A 22,620-nucleotide genomic window follows, 5' to 3' on the forward strand; every position below is an offset into this window, starting at 1 on the left:
TCCTAGGATACCTTCTATTCTGCATGGAAAGAAAGAAAGAAAGAAAGAAAGAAAGAAAGAAAGAAAGAAAGAAAGAAAGAAAGAAGGGGTCAGAAACAAAAAACGGGTGGGAGAGAGAGACACCCTCCAGCAGGACTGTGTCAAGGACAGATCCTTTTCTAGGCAACCCTAAGAATAAATGATCTAATTCAGCATGCTTCCTTTCCCCCCCAAGGAAAGATGCCTGAAGCAGGGCCCACTGAAAAGAAGCTGATTTGGGGCTAGAGGTTGCTTCACCTCTCATCATCTCAGGGTTGGCTACTGAATTTATAAACTGATTTCGCTGAAAAGCGTTGTGCCCTCTTAGGTTACATGTATGAAGCTGCTGCAGTCAAGTGACTAATTAAAAGCCTGTGCCATCTATAGCCCCATCACTGCAAAAAGAAGCTGAAGAACAAGTAGATATCTAATTGATTTTGTCTTGGGTACACGCTCTTCCTCTCCCAAATGCCTGAGACGATGAAGGAACATCTACCGCACTTGCAGAAAACATCACCTGTGTTTGCGCATTGTTTTGGAAAGTATAAATGATGGAGGCTTGCAAAAAAAAAAAAGTGGACTGAACAAAATTTCTCCTCCATTCCTCCTTCCTACCACAGAGCAAGTTGAAAATGGAACAGGTTTAATTTTGAATTCAAAAGGACAGGGAAAAGCCCTTCTGGCAAACATTTTACTTCTTTAGTGATAAGTGGTATCGCTTTCCTTGTGGCATTAAATAAGGTTCATTGATTATTTATCACTTCGGGTTTGTCATTTCTTTTTCCAGCTACAAAAAAACCCCTGCAGATTTTCATTGTCGCTACAGGTATTGGTAGAACATGCTTGAAGGAATGTATAATTAATGCAAAAGGCGCTGTTCAATTCAGCTGCATTTTCCCACATGGTTTCTGGGCCTTAGTGGATCACAACACTTTTTTATCTTCTTAAAGTGTTGTTGATCAATGCAGGAAACAAAGGAAGGAACAAGAAGTGTAAGATAGTGTCAGGGATTTCTGATCCTCATAAAGGAAATCACCCAAGCATCCCTCAAAGGCTCCCGATATCACAGTCTTTACTTGGCAAGGCTGCCATTGATTGCGTTGTTGCCTCGGGCAGTCATAACCTGCCTTTTTACTACATTATCTGAGCAAAAGAAAACATTTCAGTGCCCTCCTCCCTTCTAGTAATAGCAGAAGAGAGAAATGAATCCGGCAAATGAAAACTGCTTGACTCAGTCTTAGGAGTTAGGTATAAGTAGATATAATAAATAATAATAATAATAATAATAATAATACAGTGGTACCTCTACTTACGAATAACTCTACTTACGAATATTTCTACTTACGAATGGAGCTCCGTCTGCCATCTTGGATGCTGTTTAGATAGGACATAGTTGATTTATTATTACGGTTCTTGACCAGCACACATAAATATGCAATACATAAAAACAATAAAAGAAAACAAGAATATCTAAAAATAGACAATAAGTATAAGTTTTAACAATTGGTTAAAAGAAAACTAATTAAAAGGAGTATTACTACTTAGGGAGGTAGACTACAGCAGTTAATATCACTGGATCCTCTTTAGCTAGCCTGAAGATGTTCTGAGGATATTTGGACACTGCTAATTAGATTGGACCGATTTTTTATGGCTCTAGCACAGAATTTGGCAACCTTCGCTGACACATTAGGGTTAGCGTCGGAAAGAAGCCACTCTATATAGAAATTATCCGAGCGTCCAGGTAGCTCTGCCAGTATAGTGTGGATAAGCTAAGAATATTTCTACTTACGAATGGAGCTCCGTCCGCCATCTTGGATGCAGTTTAGATAGGATATTTTCTACTTACGAATTTTTAGATAAGGTTGCTTCTACTTACGAATTTTTTCTCCCAATGCATTCCTATGGGATTCGACTTACAATTTTTTTCGACTTACAAATGTGTGTTCAGAACGCATTAAATTCGTAAGTAGAGGTATCACTGTAATAATAATAATAATAGTAATAATAATAATAATTTGTATCCCGCCCTCCCCTGCCAGAGCTGGGCTCAGAGCGGCTAACATCATATAAAAAACACAAGATACATAAAAACAAACAAACCATCGATTAAAATGCATCCCAAAATTAATTCAAATGAATTAAAATTAGACTGGACAAATGGCCATCCTCAAGTTAAAATTGAAAGTGGTTAATACTCGCCAGGACCAACTATTTCCACTGATATTTTAAGGACCTGTGAGTGGGCTAGGAAACCTCCTTTGTACTTGTTCATACAAAGAGAAAATGAATCAGACTGAACCCTGGACTGAACACAGCCCCATACTCCGTGTGATGCACCTATCCAGAAGCTCCAGGAGGAGTTTTTATAGCTTTGAGCTTCGAGAACCATCCAGCTTTTACCACACATTCTCAGCTGAATTTCAGCTAGAGCAGATGCGGGGAACCGTTGGTCCTTCAGATGTTGCTGAACTGCAACTACCACCATCCCTGGCCAATGGCCATGCTTGCTGGTGCCAATGTGCTGTCAGAGGGACTGGCTGGATGAGGAAGAGTGGTGGGAGCTGAGCACCCAAGAGCCCCCCCCCCAGGGAGAACACAGAAGATGATGACGACTTAGATCTGGGGACATGGTGGTGGAACAGTCTGGTGGGACAGGGCAGTCTGCAGCAGGGACGAGCAGGGAGGCGCTGGAAGCAGGGGGTTTGAGCGTTCAATGGAGGCCAAGAGAAGGAGGCCCTTTCAGGACAGGGTTAGAGGCTGAGATTCACAGTGTGAGCACGGACTCAGACAGAGAGGAGTCAGAGTTTGCCCTTGCTACCCAACAGTAGGACACTCCCAGTTCCGCTGGCTCTCCCCCCACCCTGACACCTCAATTGAGCCATACATCCAGAATTTCCCAGGCATATCCGGGATTTGTCCGTTGAAAATAGTGTCAGGGCAGAATTTCAGGAAATTGGTAAAAATTGTCCGGGAAAACCCGGGTGTATGACAACCCGTGCTGGAAGAGTTGATTTTCAAAGAAAGAAAGAAAGAAAGAAAGAAAAATTTAAAAGTTCAACTCCCCCCCCAAAAAAAAACCACCACCTCTTGCATATGGATTTTCACTTTTTGAAATATGGCAACCCTACGATTGAGGAAAGTCCTGCAGGTTGCTGAGCTACGGGCCAGACAGGAGGAGCCCACCCCGTCAACTGTCAGTCGCGTCCCATTGCTGACAGAGGGGGAGAGCGTGGAGAGACAGGAGGAGGTAAATAGGCAGGAATGTGGAACGGGGGAGGAGCAGCCTAGTTGCAGTAGAAGCCTGAGCTCCGAGAACAAGGCAAAGGAAGGGAGAAGGCGAAAGCAAGAGGCTAGTGCGGAAGTGGGGATCTAGTGGTCAGTTTCAGCGACGTCTCAGCTGGATTGAGACAAACCAGAGAACTCCGCTGTGTTGTTACTTTCTGTTAATAAAAAGCTAATTGGATTCTGTGCCTCCTGTGCTTTTCTGCTCTGGGCCTGCTTGACAGCTCCTTGACATAGGCTTTGTATTCCAGCAGCATCCGGAGGGCCATAGGTTCCTCAAGCCTGAGCTCAGGGACTCACCCCCATTCTGTCTCTGAGCTAGCTTTTCATTTACCTTTCCTCTCAAGCTCATTACCTCTGAGGGATGGTTCTCACCTTTCTGGAACAGCATGGTTGCCGATCCCCTGCGGGTGTCTATTATAATGTACCAGGGTTAGGAATGGAGCCTTGCAACAATGTAAATAAAACTGAGCCAACACAGAGGGCTCACAGTGCCAGTTAAGGGCCAGACTAGATGCCCCCCCCAACTACGATCCCAATTAAGATCACCTCAGATCTGCAATTAACCTTTGGAAAAAGCTCTTCTTGGTGCTTAGTAAAATGATGGCTTCTGCCCTTCTTCCAGTCTAGTCCAAAGAGAGCATAATGGAGCCCGGAGTCATTTACAAATTCAAAGTTCTTCATACTAATGCAATCGAGTTAATTGTATAGTTGAATGCCTTCAGGGAATCCTCAATATATGAACTAATGAAATCACCAAAGTGCTATAGAAGCCCTTATGTATTAATTGTCCTACATAGATAAAGCACAGAATAACCTTTGGAAGCGAATACTTTTCCTTCGCAGAAGACTAATTGAACAACTGCACTTAAAAAGGAAGCTGCGTTGGTTTTATTCAGCTGCATCACCATTATCAATGTAACGATAGGCCCTCGGGCTATGTGACTGTGGCAAGTGTTCTTCATATGATAACCCAACACGAGCAATAGAAAATATATATATAAAGAACAGTGAAACATTTCAATAGACGTGAATGCTGTCTTACAATGGTGCCAGTATGGTTGTGCATGGATACCCAGTCAGGATATATGGTCGCTCTTTGTAAGTCAATGCAATTCTGGGCTGCATCAATAGGAGTATAGCGTCTAGATCAAGGGAAGTAATAGTACCACTGTATTCTGCTCTGGCTTACCTTCCAAGTCCCGGACTGCAGAATCCGGGACCGGCAGCCGTGTGACACCAGAAGTTGCGTCGACGTAACTTCCGGTGTCGCTTTGCCCTTCTATGGGCACCAAAAATGGCCGCCGCCGGCTTCATAAGTAGCTTCTACGCATGACCGGAAGTGCGTCAACGCAACTTCCGGCGTCGGCCCGCCCATCTATAGGCACCAAAATGGCCGCCGCCGACACCGGAAGCCGCGTCTACGCACTTCCAGTCATGTGTAGATGTGACTTTTGAAGCCGCCGGCGGCCATTTTTTTGTGCCCATAGAAGGGCAAATCAGGGCAAAAAAATGGCTGCCGGCAGGAGAAAATAACGGAGAAAAACGGGAGATGAAGTGATACGGGGGACCACCGGGAAAAGGTAAGTAAAAACTGGGGTTTCCCGCGGAAAACGGGGTACTTGGCAGCTATGTGCTCTGATCAGACCTCACCTGGAATACTGTGTCCAGTTCTGGGCACCACAGTTCAAGAAGGATACTGACAAGCTGGAACGTGTCCAGAAGAGGGCAACCAAAATGGTCAAAGGCCTGGCAATGATGCCTTATGAGGAATGGCTTAGGGAGCTGGGTATGTTTAGCCTGGAGAAGAGAAGTTTAAGGGGTGATATGATAGCCATGTTCAAATATATAAAAGGATGTCATATAGAGGAGGGAGAAAGGTTGTTTTCTGCTGCTCCAGAGAAGCGGACACGGAGCAATGGATTCAAACTACAAGAAAGAAGATTCCACCTAAACATTAGGAAGAACTTCCTGACAGTAAGAGCTGTTCGGCAGTGGGATTTGCTACCAAGGAGTGTGGTGGAGTCTCCTTCTTTGGAGTCTTTAAGCAGAGGCTTGACAGGCATATGTCAAGAATGCTTTGATGGTGTTTCCTGCTTGGCAGGGGGTTGGACTGGATGGCCCTTGTGGTCTCTTCCAACTCTATGATTCTATAAGTCTGGATTGAATTTGATGTGGTCTGGACCGATCTGGACCTGTTCCAACCCATTCCAAATCCAGATTGCAATCCAAAATGTACAAATCTCTGAAAATCCCTTTAATTTGCCTAGCAAAAACAAAGCAGTCATAACTTTTTTTGTGTGTGTCCCCTCTCTGTCGCTCATACAGGCATAAAAACTGGAGACATAATAGCCCCTACAGAGGAGATCAAACCTGAAAATCTCAAATGGGTTTTACAAGTTTTCATCTTCAATCTCCACCCCCAAAGGACTGGACCAACAGGTGTACCAACATCCCAACAAAAGGGGTTGTATCCAATATTAGTCATACTGTACTCAGACTTTGGTTCAGGCCTCAGGCTCTGAGCCTCTTGGCAAAATGCTGGGGTATATTACTACTGCGACTAATATTTGAGTCAATCTCATTGGTTTGGGTTTTTGTAATGCTTCAGGTGGGAGCAGGGTGGATTACCTGCTTCTTAGCTTCGCCAACAATTGCCTTGGCTCACTTAAAGGTTTGTGCGATTCAGGCAGTGAATCTCAAATGGCTCGATACTGGTTGGCCCTCGACCCATACTAAGTTTTGTCCTGAACCCCTGGCCTACCTGGCAGCAAATGAGTACAGTATTGTCAAGTCCCCAGTGTACGGTCAAGCCACGTGGTCCAGAGTCAAAACTGAAACATAGCCCTGCAGAGATCCTAGAGCATTCGAGCTGAGGTCCTTCAGCGTGGGCAGTTGAGCAGATACAATCCTTCAGCTCTGCTTCCCTGTTGGACTTTGCAGGCTGATTGCAGCATCTTTGACCCTCACTCGCTCCCTGCCTACTCCAGCTGAGGAATCACACAGCTCCTCCCAGAGATAGCAAGCTCCCCCTGGCCAGCTATGGAGCTGGGCTATGGGCCCTTGCCTGTCACAGCCTCATGGAGCGTCTCTCCCACTGTTCCCTACATCTCAGAGCCCCCCGTGTTTGCAGAGACAAAGCCCCCTCTGGCTCTGGTGATGGGTCCTGCTGCTCTGGTTTTTGTGTGCTAACCCCCCCCCATCCCCTCGTAATCCTCTATCATCCTGTGTACTTCTTTTCTCACTTTTAATTTTTTTTATTAAAGATTTCTTGAATTACAAAGGTGTGTGCAGTGTCTCTCATATTTTTACATATATCATTTTGCAAATCAGTTCCATTTGTTAAGACACTAAGAAGCCTTATCACCATAGCTGCCAAGTACCCCGTTTTCCACGGGAAACCCCTGTTTTTACTTACCTTTTCCCGGTGGTCCCCCGTATCACTTTGTCTCCCATTTTTCTCCGTTATTTTCTCCTTCCGGCGGCCATTTTTTTCTTTCTGATTTGCCCTTCTATGGGCACAAAAATGGCCGCCGCCGGCTTCAAAAGTCGCATCTACACATGACCGGAAGTGCGTAGACGCGACTTCCGGTGTCGCCGACGGCCATTTTGGTGCCCATAGATGGGTGGCCCGACACCGGAAGTTGCGTCGACGCACTTCCGGTCATGCGTAGAAGCTACTTTTGAAGCCATCAGCGACCATTTTTTGTGCCCATAGAAGGGCAAAGCGACACCGGAAGTTACGTCAACGCAACTTCCGGTGTCACACAGCTGCCGGTCCCGGATTCTGCAGTCCTGGACTTGGAAGGTAAGCTTATCACACAGCCCAACAAGATAATGACAAACATTTACCACCAGCATACAAATCAGCCTGGCTAACCTGACCCAAAAACACCCACCCACCCCACTCACACATGAAAACAAGGACCATCATATCCAATCACAAATTAACAATCACACCCTTGGCCAACCCCAATCTCTCTCACCACCAAAAGGACACAAGCGAATAAAGGAGAACCTACACAGGGCCGGCTCTAGGCCTGCCCCCAGTGGCGTGGGGTGCCAGGGCGCTAGGCCACCAGGGTCGCCGCTGCGCCCGCTGAGAGGCGTGGCTGAGGCTGCCCCAGGCGCACCTCCGCTGTTCAGCGGCTTCAGGCCGCTCTCCGGAGGCGCGCGGGCCTGGGGCCGCCTCCGCCGTGTGCAGGGGCATTGCAACAGGGGGGGTGCAGCGCCCCCTGGCCCAGGGCCGCCCCTACAAAGGCTGGGTGGCACAGTGCAGCTGCGCCCGCCCGCCATGCTGGAAAAATGGGGTGGGGCGGGGTGCCAGAGGGATCCGTCGCACCACGGCGCCAGGACACCAGGCATGCTTAAGACGGCCCTGAACCTACACCAGGCACCCCCAAACTGCGGCCTTCCAGGTGTTTTGGCCTACAACTCCCATGATCCCTAGGTAACAGGACCAGCGGTCAGGGATGATGGGAATTGTAGTCCAAAACATCTGGAGGGTCGCAGTTTGGGGATGCCTGACCTACACAAACAAAGCTGACGTCCTGTGTACTTCTTGCACCAATCTCTCCTTTTCCACCCCCAGGTTGCCCTGGTGTGTCCCAGTTGCAGCTACACTCCTCGCTAGGATCATCTTCCTCCTCCCCGTTGTCCTGCCAGTCCATGACATTTTTATTAAGATGCAATATATTTAAATGATGACCAATCTTCTTTAAAGGGCACTTAAGAGATGATAGTGTTCTACTTCCTTGAAACAAATTAGAAGTTTGAATTATGAAAACTTTGACCTCTGTAACAGACTATATAAAGTAGCATGCAAATCACATATAGCTCTACACCCCAAAACAAAACAAAACCTTAGCTGGAAAGAAGAGGGCTGGCAATTCACTAAACCATTAGAGACTCTCACTTCTTGACCCAAACTCCGTGGGGATCCACTTACAGAGAAATTAATAATCCTTAGATGTAGAGAGTGTGAAACAGCATGCCAAAATGCCTGTCTCTGAAATTAGAGAGACCCTCAGATGTGCTCCGGTTTATTACCTCAGCTATTTCAAATAGTCGGTATTTATGTAGCGCTATTAAAACATAGTCCAGCCTTTTAATATCTGCCTGCTAGAGCTCCTTACCAAAGGCTCAGCTTCTAAAAAAAGTCTTTTTGCAATCTAAAATATACCAAAGAGGACCTCCTTCCCTATAGACCAGGGATGAAGATTGGTGGAGGAGGCCCTACTGGTGGTTGCACTGGTCTCCGAAGTTGGGGGACAGTAGGCATCTCACAAGAGTGTTTTCTCTATGAGAGCCATAACCCCTTCTTTCACAGAGATCTGCCTGACTGTTGCTGAAAGCACATCTCTTTATCCTGGCATTTGGAAACTGAAGGACAGATTTTGGTGTTCTTCATGCAATGTGTTGTATGGGTTATGATTTGAAGGACTATGGTTGGGGTTGTGTGCCCCCCCCCCCGTTTTAATTGCGTTTTTATATATTGTAACCTGCCCTGGGGCCTTCTGGTGAAATACAAATAATAACAACATAACCTCACTCATTCCTGGGCGTACCCAGCGGGGCAGGGGGGGCAGCTGCCCCCCCAGAAGAAATAATAATAATAATAATAATAATAATAATAATAATAATAATAATGCAGTAATAATAAACCCCCTTATTTTACAGACCATAACCTGCACTTTTCCCCTCCGAAAACTGAAGGGGAAAAGTCACTGCGGGTTATGGAAATTGGGCTGTTTCCGCCCCCTCCACAGCTGCAGCCAGTGACAGAAACATGGGAGGGGGGAAGAGCAGCCTGAGCTGGGGGGCGGGGGCGGACGGGAGCTCTATCCATCCTTCCATCCTTCCTTTCCCCCCTCTTTCTTTCTTTCTTTCTTTCTTTCCTTCTTTCCTTCCTTCCTTCCCTCTCTTCCTTCCCTCCCCCCTTCCTTCCCTCTCTCTTTCCCCCTCCCCCCCCAGTTTTGATCCTGGGTACGCCCCTGGTCAATGACAGCAGGAGGAGAGATGGGGCAAAGGCTTCTTTGCTCTGCCTCCTTGGGGATATCAGATCCTGCATGCAAAGGCTTGAAAACTCCCTGGGCAATTTAGGCCATCCTGTACCCCACATCCCAAGACACCGGGGAATAAACCTGCCTCCCTATGGCTCTTCATTTCACCCATTTCCATTATTGTGACTAGGGATTGATCTGATTGCCAACCACAAAAGCACTTGTTGGCTTCTCCGCAAAGCGATGGTCTTCTGATGGAGGGCTCCAGTTTATCTGTCCAAAGATTTAAACACATGCTAGGGCCGCAACGTCTGATCAGTCGAAAGCTTTTATGGTGCAATCCTATACACACATCTACTCAGAAAGCAGCCACGTTGAATTCAATGAGACCTATCCCCCAGGTAACAAGAGCATAGTGCAGTAGTCCTGCCAAATTAAAAGTGTGTCTTGATTTGGCTTTTTAATTGTGAATGCAAATGAGCATTATAAATGACACACACCATTTTAAGAGGCATCCCCACCTTTTCTCCCTCGTAGCAGTTAATGCTTTTATTCTAAGATTATGCCTGCAAGCATGCATTAACTTAGTGCTGGGGAACATTTGGTGCTTGGAAAGCTGTTGGGCTCCATCAGCGCCATTCAGCATGGACATTGGTCAGGGGTGATGCACGTTTCCTATGCCTGAGCTTCTTTTAAAGGGGGGTGGTGGTTATTGTGTCAGAAACTATATTTACTCATACGCAAATTTAATGGCTGGATTTGCCAACATATCAATTGACAAGGTTTTAACTGAGCTGCAGTCCAGAATGTGGAGCTTTTAAACATTCCACCAATGGGATGAAAGTTTCTCTGTCTTGGGAATCTATTCTGCACGGTATTGTTTTGTTTTATTCCTGTCTTTAAACAAACCTGCTGGCTTTCTGTGTTGTTCTTAATTGCATTTAGTTGTTTTTATTGTATATCATCCTGAGATGCTTGCATGGAAAGCATTTAGTAAAGGAGAAATTACAGCGGTACCTCGGGTTACAAACACTTCGGGTTACAGACTCTGCTAACTCGGAAGTAGTACCTCGGGTTAAGAAAATTACCTCAGGATGAGAACAGAAATTGTGTGCCGGGGGCAGCAGGAGGACCCATTAGCTAAAGTGGTAAAGGTAAAGGGACCCCTGACCATTAGGTCCAGTCGTGACCGACTCTGGGGTTGCGCGCTCATCTCGCATTATTGGCCGAGGGAGCCGGCGTACAGCTTCCAGGTCATGTGGCCAGCATGACAAAGCCACTTCTGGCAGACCAGAGCAGCACATGGAAACGCCGTTTACCTTCCCGCTGTAGCGGTTCCTATTTATCTACTTGCATTTTGACATGCTTTCGAACCTCTAGGTTGGCAGGAGCTGGGACCGAGCAATGGGAGCTCACCCCGTCACAGGGATTCGAACCGCCGACCTTCTGATCAGCAAGCCCTAGGCTCAGTGGTTTAACCACAGCGCCACCTGGGTCCCTTAGCTAAAGTGGTACCTCAGGTTAAAAGTGGTACCTCAGCTTAAGAACGGTTTCAGGTTAAGAACGGACCTCTGGAACAAATAAAGTTCGTAACCAGAGGTACCACTGTATTATTGCTGTTATTTGCTGAGACATTCCTTCAGTACGTCTGGGAAGTAATTTCAGATCTCCTGTGATCCAGAGATGAGTAGGAGGCCTGCTCAACTCAGGACACTCAAGTTATAGTCCTCTCCTTGGAACTTTACAAACACACACACACAACTTTGTGGTTTATTATGTGCAACACTTGCCAAGAGAAATAAGTAATTCCCACTCCAAAATCAGTTGCAGGATTAGAAGTGGTTTATAAGAAGCTTTCCCTCCCTTTTTTTTATGAAAGAGCTCTAATCTTTGCCAGTTCTGCATAAGAGGAATTAGCCATGTCAAATCCAGGATATGCCAATGCTTTCAAAATTAGTAACTAGCATTTTTAAAAAAATAAAAAAGTGTTTTTAAAATCTGCAATGAGTCATCATCGTCCAGGGTTTGCTAATTTTGCAAATCCAAAACACTGTAAGATCCCGCTTGTTTTAAAAGATTTGAACTGGAGACTCCTGAACTTACTGCATAAACTCAGGCAAATCGTTTCTCACACTCCTTGGCACATGTAAACCTTTCTGTTCTCCCATTGTCTTTCGTCAAGTAGATTTCAAAATGCTATCACTAACTCTGCTTATCACATACGGGGGGGGGGGATGTCTATGCCCATTTCCATATCATCTCTAAAACTCTGGAATATATTAGGGCTATGACAAACATTCTTTAATGAACCATGTCAGCACAATTGTGGGGCTGCGGAGAGCAAAGGGGAACAAACAAATTCTATATATATATATATATATATATATATATATATATATATATATATTATTTTTTATTGATTTTCCATTTTATAACTTTCATGTAACATATTATTTCCATTTGCAATATCTTAGCTCCACTGAGCCTTTCGACTTCCCTCGGTCCCGTCGTCTGTTTTTTTTTTTTTTTAATGACTACTTCATATTTCCACACATTTATACCATCTCAATTCTACCTTTTCCCTTAATTATTTTAGTCTTTAAGCACAAGTAGAAAAGTCCAAAGAGGGATGTGGGTGGCGCTGTGGTCTAAACCACTGAGGAATTTGGTTTGCCGATCAGAAGGTCAGCGGTTCGAATCCCCGCGACAGGGTGAGCTCCCGTTGTGCGGTCCCAGCTCCAGCCAACCTAGCAGTTCGAAAGCACATCAAAGTGCAAGTAGATAAATAGGTACCGCTGTGGTGGGAAGGTAAATGACGTTTCTGTGTGCTGCTCTGGTTTTGCCAGAAGCGGCTTAGTCATGCTGGCCACATGACCCAGAAAAGCTGTCTGCAGACAAACATCGGCTCCCTCGGTCAGTAAAGAGAGATGAGCGCCGCAACCCCAGAGTCGTTCACAACTGGACTTAACTGTCAGGGGTCCTTTACCTTTACCTTAGAAAAGTCCATCTATTAAACGTTGCAAGATTCATCGCAGTCCTGCTAGTGTCTTTAAATGTTTACAATGATTGTCTATATATTGAATAAATTTACTCCAATCTCTCTGGAGCGCTTGGTCACTATGGTTTTGGATTTCCCCTGTCAGCTTTGCTAGTTCAGCATAATCCATCATCTTCGTCCGCCATTCTTCCACCATTGGTAATTCTTGCTGGGACTAATAGAGTTCTAGCTGCCGTAGTAGCATACATAAGCAATTTCTGGTCAACTTTTGGTATTTGTTCTCCTATCATACCCAACAGAAACAAATTTTTAAAAGTTGTAATGGAACTTTCAGGATTTCTTTGGGTCAGAAGCAGGGTTAAAATTGGATGAATCTGTGAGTCAGCTTCAGAAACTTATCTTTGCATTATTATTATTATTATTATTATTATTATTATTATTATTATTCCTTGCAAATTTAGCAAGAAAACGGAAAAAATAGAAAGGGGAAAGAAACAAAAATAATATACAGATAATTCTAATAATAACAGCAAACTACCATCCATTCCCATTGCAAATACTGTATAGTCACCATCAGTAAGAGGAACTTAAATTGACTGTATAAGTTAATATAAGCCCCCCAGATATCAAGAAATGCATCCATATGAAATTGACGCATATGTGAAATATCTTCACATGTAGCCAGGGCAGTGAGGTCCTCAGACTGCTTCATAATAGTCAGTGAATATTTATCCTTCCAGCTTTGAAACAAAAGTCTCTTAGGCACTGTAAATGCTTGCTAAGTCCACTTTTGTTGCCCAGCCATTCATTCCCATGCTACAGAAATATCGTTTTAAAGTACATTTGCAAACATTGTGGATTTTACCTATAGAAAATTAACATAACAACTTCAGACCACATCATATGTACCTCAGAGGCAATTTCAGAATTACTTCTCCAACTTCTTTCAGTATTAGATCGTGCCTTCCTACACAGGTGTTATGGAGTCCAATTTGCATATCAATCTCAATTTCAGAATGTTTCATTAGAAACATTCTGCATAGATTCTAAAGCAATTTCCCACGGTTAAAGCTGTATAATAGCTTCTAATCCCCTAGTCTGCACCTCTCTTAAGTTCCTGAACTACCTTACCAAAAGCCATTAAGAATTTCTAAACAACACTTACAGGTTTAGATTTTTGTACAGAGTCAATAATTTAGAAGTTTAGGAGATATCAAAGCACTCAAAGCAGATGGGCCATGAACAGACATCAGCAGAAAATATTGCCATTCTGCAGAAATTTATATTTAAGCTGCAAAAGTGGAAATGAGAAAAATTATCCATCTATATAACTCATGTATATATCACATGTTTTTCATCACTATTTTTTCCACAAAAAGGGCTGTATCTCTCTATCTGGATCTTAAATCTTTAAGGTAATTTAAGCAGGTCCATATTGATGAATTTGAAATTGAAGATATCTGCAATATCTCTAGTTGCTAAAACCGAAGGTGGGATAAGTTCTTTCTTTTGATTATATTTAGACCCCAACACTAGTAAGCGAAAGAGAGGTGTTAAATAAGGCATCTCAAAAATTACCTAAGTTGAGAAATTGTTAGAAGGAGAAACTTGCCCGTCAATGTACATGCTAACAAATATACTTCATGATGTGAGCTGATGTCTGGAAAATTCAAACCATCTTCAGATACTGGCAGCTGCACAGTCTTAAGTAAAAATGTGGTGGAGAATTACCCCAAATATATAACAAAATACCACAAAGAGTGTGTGTGTAGAGATATATATATAAGTCATGGCAATCTTATGTAACTCTTGTGCAATGCACAATCTTAAGAGTATTAATCTCACACTAAATACTAAATTTAAATAATGCCCATTCTCCCAAATTACTTATATTCAGCTTCAATTTAATTATTGGAGAAATATCTCTGGGAACCCAAATACTTATACAGTCATACCTCGGTTTAAGTACGCTTCGGTTTGAGTACTTTCAGTTTAAGTACTCTGCGGACCTGTCAGGAACGGATTAATCCACTTTCCATGACTTTCAATGGGAAAGTTCGCTTCAGGTTAAGTACGCTTCAGGTTAAGTACAGACCTCCGAAACCAACTGTGTACTTAAACCGAGGTACCACTGTATATGTTATACTGTATAAGCTATCACCAAAACCCACAATCATTCCAAGTAGGTGTTTGCTTTTTCAACTTCCCTTCTTCCTAAATACAGGATTGACAGCTGCGGCAAAGTGCTGAAAGCATTACGCTATGATCCGGGCCCATTATCACCTCACAATGAATCTGAGGACGGACAATAAGTCACCACATACCATAATTTCAGGGATGTTGTATAATGAAAAGGTAAAAAGGTAAAGGTAACGGATCCCTGACCGTTAGGTTCAGTTGTGGACGACTCTGGGGTTGCGGTGCTCATCTCGCTCTATAGGCCGAGGGAGCCGGCGTTTGTCCTCAGACAGCTTCTGGGTCATGTGGCCTGCATGTCTAAGCTGCTTCTGGTGAAGCAGCGCAGCACACAGAAACACTGTTTACCTTCCCGCCAGAGCGGTACCTATTTATCTACTTGCACTTTGACGTGCTTTTCAACTGCTAGGTGGGCAGGAACTGGGTGGGATCAAACAACAGGAGCTCACTCCGTCGCGGGGATTCGAACCGCTGACCTTCCGATTGGCAAGCCCTAGCCCCAGTGGTTTAGACCACAGCACAGTGCTTCAACTTTGTAGCAGTTGGGATAGTCAAACCCACCACCCAATTCACCTTGAACGATGCTCTGCCAAGATAGTGTCTTTCTTGAGATGCATCATGGGGTGAGAATAGCCTCAGATAGGCAAAGAATTTACCACCACATCTTTCCCAGAGATGGGGATTAAGAAGAAACAAAAAAAACCTGTTAAAAACCTGTTAGCCCCCTAAGTCCTAAACATTTCTCCAGTCTGCCCCTAAAAGTGTCTCTCCAACTTTGAGCCCTAGTTCAAAGTTGTTGTTCTTTTATTTCTTAATCTCAAACTATACTGAGGTTTTTCACTCTCCCTTTCCAAATACATTTTGGTTGATCCATTTCCTTTGATGACCCAGATGCTGCAAGTCGTTCTGCCATGTGTTGCTGGTAAAGAAGAGCATTGCTTTTGAGTAAGAAGTTGGTTCCTCCCCCTCCCAAAAGCTAGATCAGACTTAATGTTGCTTCAGAGTGCGGCAGATGCATCTTTTGGACCAATAAAGTTCTACTGATTACCTCTCTTTTCTGCCTCTTTCTCCGAATGGGAACATCTGCCTTCATTTACGAATATGCCACTTGAAAGTAAAATCAAAAGCCAGGGGGAGGAGGAAATTCTAGAATAAGAAATCCAAGAGAGTCATGGTGTTTTTTCTTTTTAAAAAGGAAGCAACAAGAAGAATTAATTTAAAAAGTCTGCAGACCATGCCGGCATTGCTATTTCATTATAGAGGCACCTACATAAGCAATCAAGATCCTAATACCCCCCCTTTGCTGGCCAACAATGCCAAACATTAATTAAATTCACACAGGCCAATATTCAGCTATGGATTTAGCCAGGGGTCAGCAGACTTTTTCAGCAGGGGGCCGGTCCACTGTCCCTCAGACCTTGTGTGGGGCCGGACTATATTTTGTGGAAAAAATGAACGAATTCCTATGCCCCACAAATAACCCAGAGATGCATTTTAAATAAAAGCACATATTCTACTCATGTAAAAACACCAGGCAGGCCCCACAAATAACCCAGAGATGCATTTTATATAAAAGGACACATTCTACTCATGTAAAAACATGCTGATTCTCGGACTGTCCGCGGGCCAGATTTAGAAGGTGATTGGGCCGCATCCGGCCCACGAGCCTTAGGTTGCCTACCCCTGGATTTAGCTATTCTGCTAAAAGAGGATATAACTAGACATGACAATGACCTCTAGGGAGGGACAGCCCAACTAAAACCCATCCCATTTCAGTTTCATTAACATTCAATCTTAAGTCCATCTGATTCCATCTTGGACAGACTTTTGTAAAAAACACACACACAAAGACTCTGCATTTAAATCATACAATCCTTGTTAGCATTTCCCCTAAACTTTGTATCTTTCATTCTTTTCCAGGCACTTCTCTGCATTTTGTGCACACTTTTGCCATAAAATGTGCATTCTTTTAGTGTACTTTATCAATCAATTAATCATCATATTATTATAGAGGCACCTACATAAGCAAGCAGGATCTCTATTCCCCCCCCCCGGCTGGCCAACAATGCTAAACATTAAACACTAAATAAACATCATATTATTTATATGCGCCTTTCCAAAGTTAAAACCATGCTCAAGGCAGCTTGCAACATATTAAAAAATTACACAGCTACAAACATAACGAAAATAGTCATAAATAATAAACAGAACATCAAAAAGTACACAACCAAATGGAACAATCACCACATAAATAATAAAAAAATTACACCAACAAGAGCAACGCCCCTCTCTTAACAATCCCCCTGGCCAAGAGTCTGTTCAGCAACTTCAGCTTTTGTAGTTGGAGTCAGTCAGAGCCCCACCCTCCCAAGGCAGGGAGCAGGTCTTCCAGGACTCACAACCATGATGGTCTCTGGCCTCTTCAGCTGCCTTTTGTATGACCACAGGAGTGCACAAAGGGACACATTTAATATGAAAATATCACAAGTGGGTTCCACCTTTAATGGGTGTTTAAAAGGTCCCACATCTTTTTTGCTATGGCTTGAGGCAAGTTTTACTTATCAAAAACACTTCTATCTCCCCCTTCTCTAAAGAGCTCAAAGTGTCATACATACTTGTAGGGTTGCCATATTTTGAAGATCGAAAAAGAGGACACATTTGCCGACTTCAGGTATGAATCTCTGTCCATGAAAAAGAGGACGTGTCCTAGGAAAAAAGAGGACCTATGGCAACCCAATTTGGTGTCCCTCCCAGATTCCTGTCCCTTCTGGCATGTCACATGGAGATACCAGGGCATTTCAAAAATTATCACTCCAATGGTGAGGAATTAGACTGAACATGGAGTAAAGAAACTAGCTTTCTCATTCCCTTCACGACGACTGATGAAAAAACTCATCCAATTTATGTAGCATATAAATCTTTTCTAAACCAAGAAAATGGATTTAACCAGTTTAAATGGGCAATGATGCTGAGGTGAGTGATCAATACTAGGTTCTCAAGAAAAAAATGAGATTTGGGGACAGAAGGAATGGTTTTCTTAGCACTGTGGAAATTGCATTGTTGGTGCCCTTCATGGTCCTTTAAAGTTATCCTGACAACCCAAACTAGGGAGCACATTTGTTTTATTGAGCTGAAGTCTCTTAGGGTATGGTTGAAAGAAGCCGGCCCAGATTTTGCTTTGTTTCTGAAAGTCTGAAGTCCTTCTTTTAAATGGCATTCCTTTTGTGTTTATCCTTTTACCATACAGTATTAAGATTGTGAGTATTTAAAATTTCAAAGAAGAATGGCAAAGAATTTTGGCAACTTAAACTGATATAATACGTGCAACTTGCAGATTTAACATATAGAATAAGAGAACAAGACATATGTTTAAAGAAGACTGGAAAATGTTTTACTGAGTATATGGGTGAAAATTGTGTTATTTAAAAATGCTGGCAGCATTAAGATAAGTTTAACAGTGGTTTTGGAGGGACCCAGGTGGCGCTGTGGTTAAACCACTGAGCCTAGGGCTTGCTGATCAGAAGGTCAGCGGTTTCGAATCCCTGTGACGGGGTGAGCTCCCGTTGCTTGGTCCCAGCTCCTGCCAACCTAGCAGTTTGAAAGCACGTCAAAAATGCAAGTAGATAAATAGGAACCGCTACAGCGGGAAGGTAAACGGCGTTTCCATGTGCTGCTCTGGTTTGCCAAAAGCGGCTTTGTCATGCTGGCCACATGACCTGGAAGCTATACGCCGGCTCCCTCGGCCAATAATGCGAGATGAGCGCGCAACCCCAGAGTCGGTCACGACTGGACCTAATGGTCAGGGGTCCCTTTACCTTTACCTTTTTAACAGTGGTTTACAGTGGTACCTCAGTTTTTGAACAGCTGAGTTCACAAACAACTTGGAACCTGAACGCTGCAAAACTGGAAGTACGTGTTCTGGTTTTTGAAAGTTTTTAGGAAGCCGAATGGGCTCCATTTTTAGTCCCCCTGTGTTTCCTGTTGCACTGCTAATTTGCAACCCCCCCCCCCAAACTGTAATTCAAGCCTTCCATTTCTGCTTGCAGTGTTCTGAGGTGATATTTGGAGCTTACATTTGCTGCTTTTGTTTTTGCTATTTATTTTGCATTTTTTGTTTTGAGGCTTTTTCAGTTAATTTGTTTTTGTGACTGTGTGGATCGCAGTTCAGCTACTGATTGATTGATTGATTGACTGATTGACTGATTGATTGTGTGACTGTGGAAATGGATAAAAGCTCCCCATCCAAACAATGACTATCATCAGTGCAGGTAAGAATAAATAATAATTTTAATTTTTATCATCTACAATACTGTTTTATTTATTTTATAGTACAGTACATTGTTTATTGCTTTCATTTTATGGATCAATGATCTCGTTCAATAGTAAAATTCATGTTAAATTGCTGTTTTAGGGATTGTTTCCAAAGTCTGGAACAGATCAATCTATTTAGATTTAAAGTTGTTTAAGTGAATATTTAAGAAAAATTTAATAAATAAATAAATAAATAAATTTCACAGTTTCTGCCAAGGAGAAGTGAAGCAGGCTGTGTTTGAGGCTCCGATACACCCCCTGCCATGAAAAACCGCCCCCAAAACTTCTCACAGTGTGCCTTTGTTCCCTCCTCAGAACAGAGTGTTTCCCATCAAGTCTTCTAGTCCTCAACGCCACTGGTGGCAGGTAAAACAAGGGACTCTGTTGCAGTTCCAGATCCCTAACACCACCTCCATTCATCGAGTACTGCTGCCAGGTTTTTCCAAAAGTAGAGAACAACTACTTTGGGCAGTGCTGCGGTTAGACCCCTACTTAACAGAGGGGGGGGGCAGTCAAAAACACTGGCTTGATCTTTTTTTTTTTTTTTAAAAAAAAATATTACTCCAAAGCCCATGTTGCATGTTCATGTGTATAAGGTGCAGCTGTTGGAAACAGAGAGAGAGAAGAAATGTCATTGGTACGAGGGACTGTTAAGGCAAAGAACAAGGAACCATTCAAGGCTGAATGATCTGCAAATGAACCCAGCAATTAGATCAGGGGGCGGCAACCTAAGGCCCATGGGCCACAAGCAGCCCAAGGGGGGGTTGTTCAACCGGCCCACGAGCCGCTCCCGAACGGAGGTGCCCGCTCGGCGAATCCCCGCGTGCTGCGCTAAACCGGAGCAGCGCAGTGCGGGGACTAGCTTCTGCGGTGCTAGAAATCGCGTCTGCACAGGTGCAAACCCCGGAAATTGTGGGCGTGCGGGTTCCGGTTTCCGCCTGCAGGAATGGCGGACCTGTTTTCCATCTCTCTGACCTTCGTAAGGAATTTGGCGGTTGCTAGGGGAGTAAATGGCAACCCCCTACCCTCTCCGGGGGTTACGGAGAGGGGCCGCTGGCCCGCGATGCCCCCAGACCCACTCCGACTGTTTTTGGAGTGGGGGGAGCTTGGGCTGAGCACTTACGAGGGCCAGGACTCCCGGACGCTAATCTGCATGGCGGGGATTTCCATGGTTAAAGAAGATAATTAGGCTTAAATCTATGGACATACTTCAGAAGGAGGGGAAGAAGCGCTGTTTACTGCTGAGAAATTTATGCTGCTGAGGGAGAGGAGTCAAAGATTGTACAGCATCTGGAAGAAGGATTGATGGGGACGGAGCGATAAGGGAAGTGAGTTTTTATTTTTTTTCTTCATATTGTTGCCTCGTACCTTCCCGGACGCGATGTCCTGGCTTGTTTGGAGTGAAAGAGAAGCAAAAGACTGTGTGAGTTGAACTTTATAACTGTTGTTACTGAGCATATTTTTTAAAGATGTGGAGTTGCCGATGAGAAAAGCCCCCCCCTAGTCGGACGGAAGGAGTTCTGGACGCGTTCGGAGGATTTATGAGCTGTGACGCACTTTAAATTGGAGCAGCGACCTGAAGCTAAGTTCAGCTATAGGGCAAGGAGATCTATTAATTTACCAAGAGTTTATGGTTTGATGTTTGGGTCTCCTGCCTGGAAAAGCTGTAAATTCTATAATGATCGTAAATCTTCATGGCTATGAGAGGAAACGAAAGTGATTTGAGTTTTTTAAGATGGCGCTGCTTCGTGCTGCTTCGACGCAACAGGGAGCTCCATTAAGAAGATTTATGGGGAGGCTGGACTGATTAACTCACACAGGAGAAAGAACATCTGTGAAACTTTGTTTGATATTTATCTCAGCAGCTGGGAAACAATCGGATGAAAGTGGAAAACATCTATGTGACTGTAAGGGGAAGATCTGGATTATTATGAACTTGGAGGACGATTTGAACTTTAGAAAAAAGACGGCAGTGGACAGTTGCGAGGAATTCCCAATTTCTTGAAGCATGGGAACCCAAATAAAAAATTCTTTAGATGATTTGGCATAACATTCGGTTTGATTGATATATATATGTGTATAATTTGAAATATTGAATGTGATATAATTGGTTTTAATTGGAAAATTAATAAAAATATTTTTTTAAAAAAAGGAAATTGTGGGCGTGCGTGCGCAATCTGGTCCACGGAGGGATCTCCGCTGGAGTGAACCGGCCCAGGCGAGGTAAACCTTGCTGACCCCTGAATTAGATATAACCAGGAATTGTGAAGCCCTGCTCACTTCTCCTCTTTTCAAATGCAAGGAGGGTCGGGAAGGTAAAGATAATGAGCATATGGAACTTGGGAAGAAAGACGGTTGGGGGGACGGGACAAGAACAGTATGCAAAATTTTAATAAAAGGTGTCTGGGGTAGAATATCATCTGGCATTCTTTAATTTTAAACTGTGCATTTCATGGTCCAGTACAAATGGGCTCCCTTCTCATTTACCACGCTGCCTGGTCTGTTTGGAAAGAAAAGGAACGACTCTATTGAAATTTAATAAGCTTTATAAATTATAATAGAGCTGTTGCCAGATCTCTGTCTTTTTGCTGCGCCGAAGCTATTATATGAGTGACAGATGAGCGACACTGATAAAATGGCATGATGGCACACCAGCAACTTCAGAGAAAATGTTTTTATTCCAAATGACCTAGGGAATAAAATTGCTCATTTTAGAGCCTGGGGCATTGCCTCATTAATCTTTGGAAGAAGAAGAAAAAAGATTATTTTTTCCTTGCTGTTCTGCTATGCAAAACTTTGAGTAAAGTTAATTTTCTTTTTCTTTGTCTCTTAAAGTCGTTCCTGATGGATGTGCCTTTGCTGGGAAACTGCTCTTTAGAATCACAGTAATTAATGAACTCATGCTTATTTAATCATTTGTTTGATAACACACACACACAAAAACACACACACACAGAGGATGAAATTCGGAAGCCCAGATCTTAGTGGAACAAGGGGATGCAAGATATTTTATCTGCATGCAGTGGGCCCCCTCAGAAATAAAAGACACCATGGTGAGAAGCTTTGGAAGGCCAAGCGCTAAACATTTTTAGTGCTTTTAGTTCAATTTTGTACAACAAAGTGCTTCTTTTGAATGCTGCTGTTCCCCGTCCTACTAGATTCCAATAAAAGATCTGGGACAGACTAGCCTGCAAATGGGGCTTCTGGAATCCTGGCTGGGATAAAAAACTGGATCCATCGTAACTTCTACAGGAAGGTCCTGTAATGCAGTGCAATTGCCATGGGTTCCCTCTTAGTTATTGGTATTTTTCTAGAAAAAGGGGTGCCGGAACTCACCACAAACTTCTTCTTCTTCTTCTTCTTCTTCTTCTTCTTCTTCTTCTTCTTCTTCTTCTTCTTCTTCTTATTATTATTATTATTATTATTATTATTATTATTATTATTATTATTATTACAGCAATGACACCCACCTCAGAGGTGCTGGAACTGAGTTCTGTTGAATTCCATCTGAAAAAAAGCCCTGGTTTATGCTACCTCCCCATGAACTTAGAATCATAGAATCATAGAATCATAGAGTTGGAAGAGACCACAAGGGCCATCCAGTCCAACCCCCTGCCAAGCAGGAAACACCATCAAAGCATTCTTGACATATGCCTGTCAAGCCTCTGCTTAAAGACCTCCAAAGAAGGAGATTCCACCACACTCCTTGGTAGCAAATTCCACTGCCGAACAGCTCTTACTGTCAGGAGTTCTTCCTAATGTTTAGGTGGAATCTTCTTTCTTGAAGTTTGAATCCATTGCTCCGTGTCCGCT

This window comes from Zootoca vivipara, chromosome 1, assembly GCF_963506605.1.
Source record: "Zootoca vivipara chromosome 1, rZooViv1.1, whole genome shotgun sequence".
NCBI lineage: Eukaryota > Metazoa > Chordata > Lepidosauria > Squamata > Lacertidae > Zootoca > Zootoca vivipara.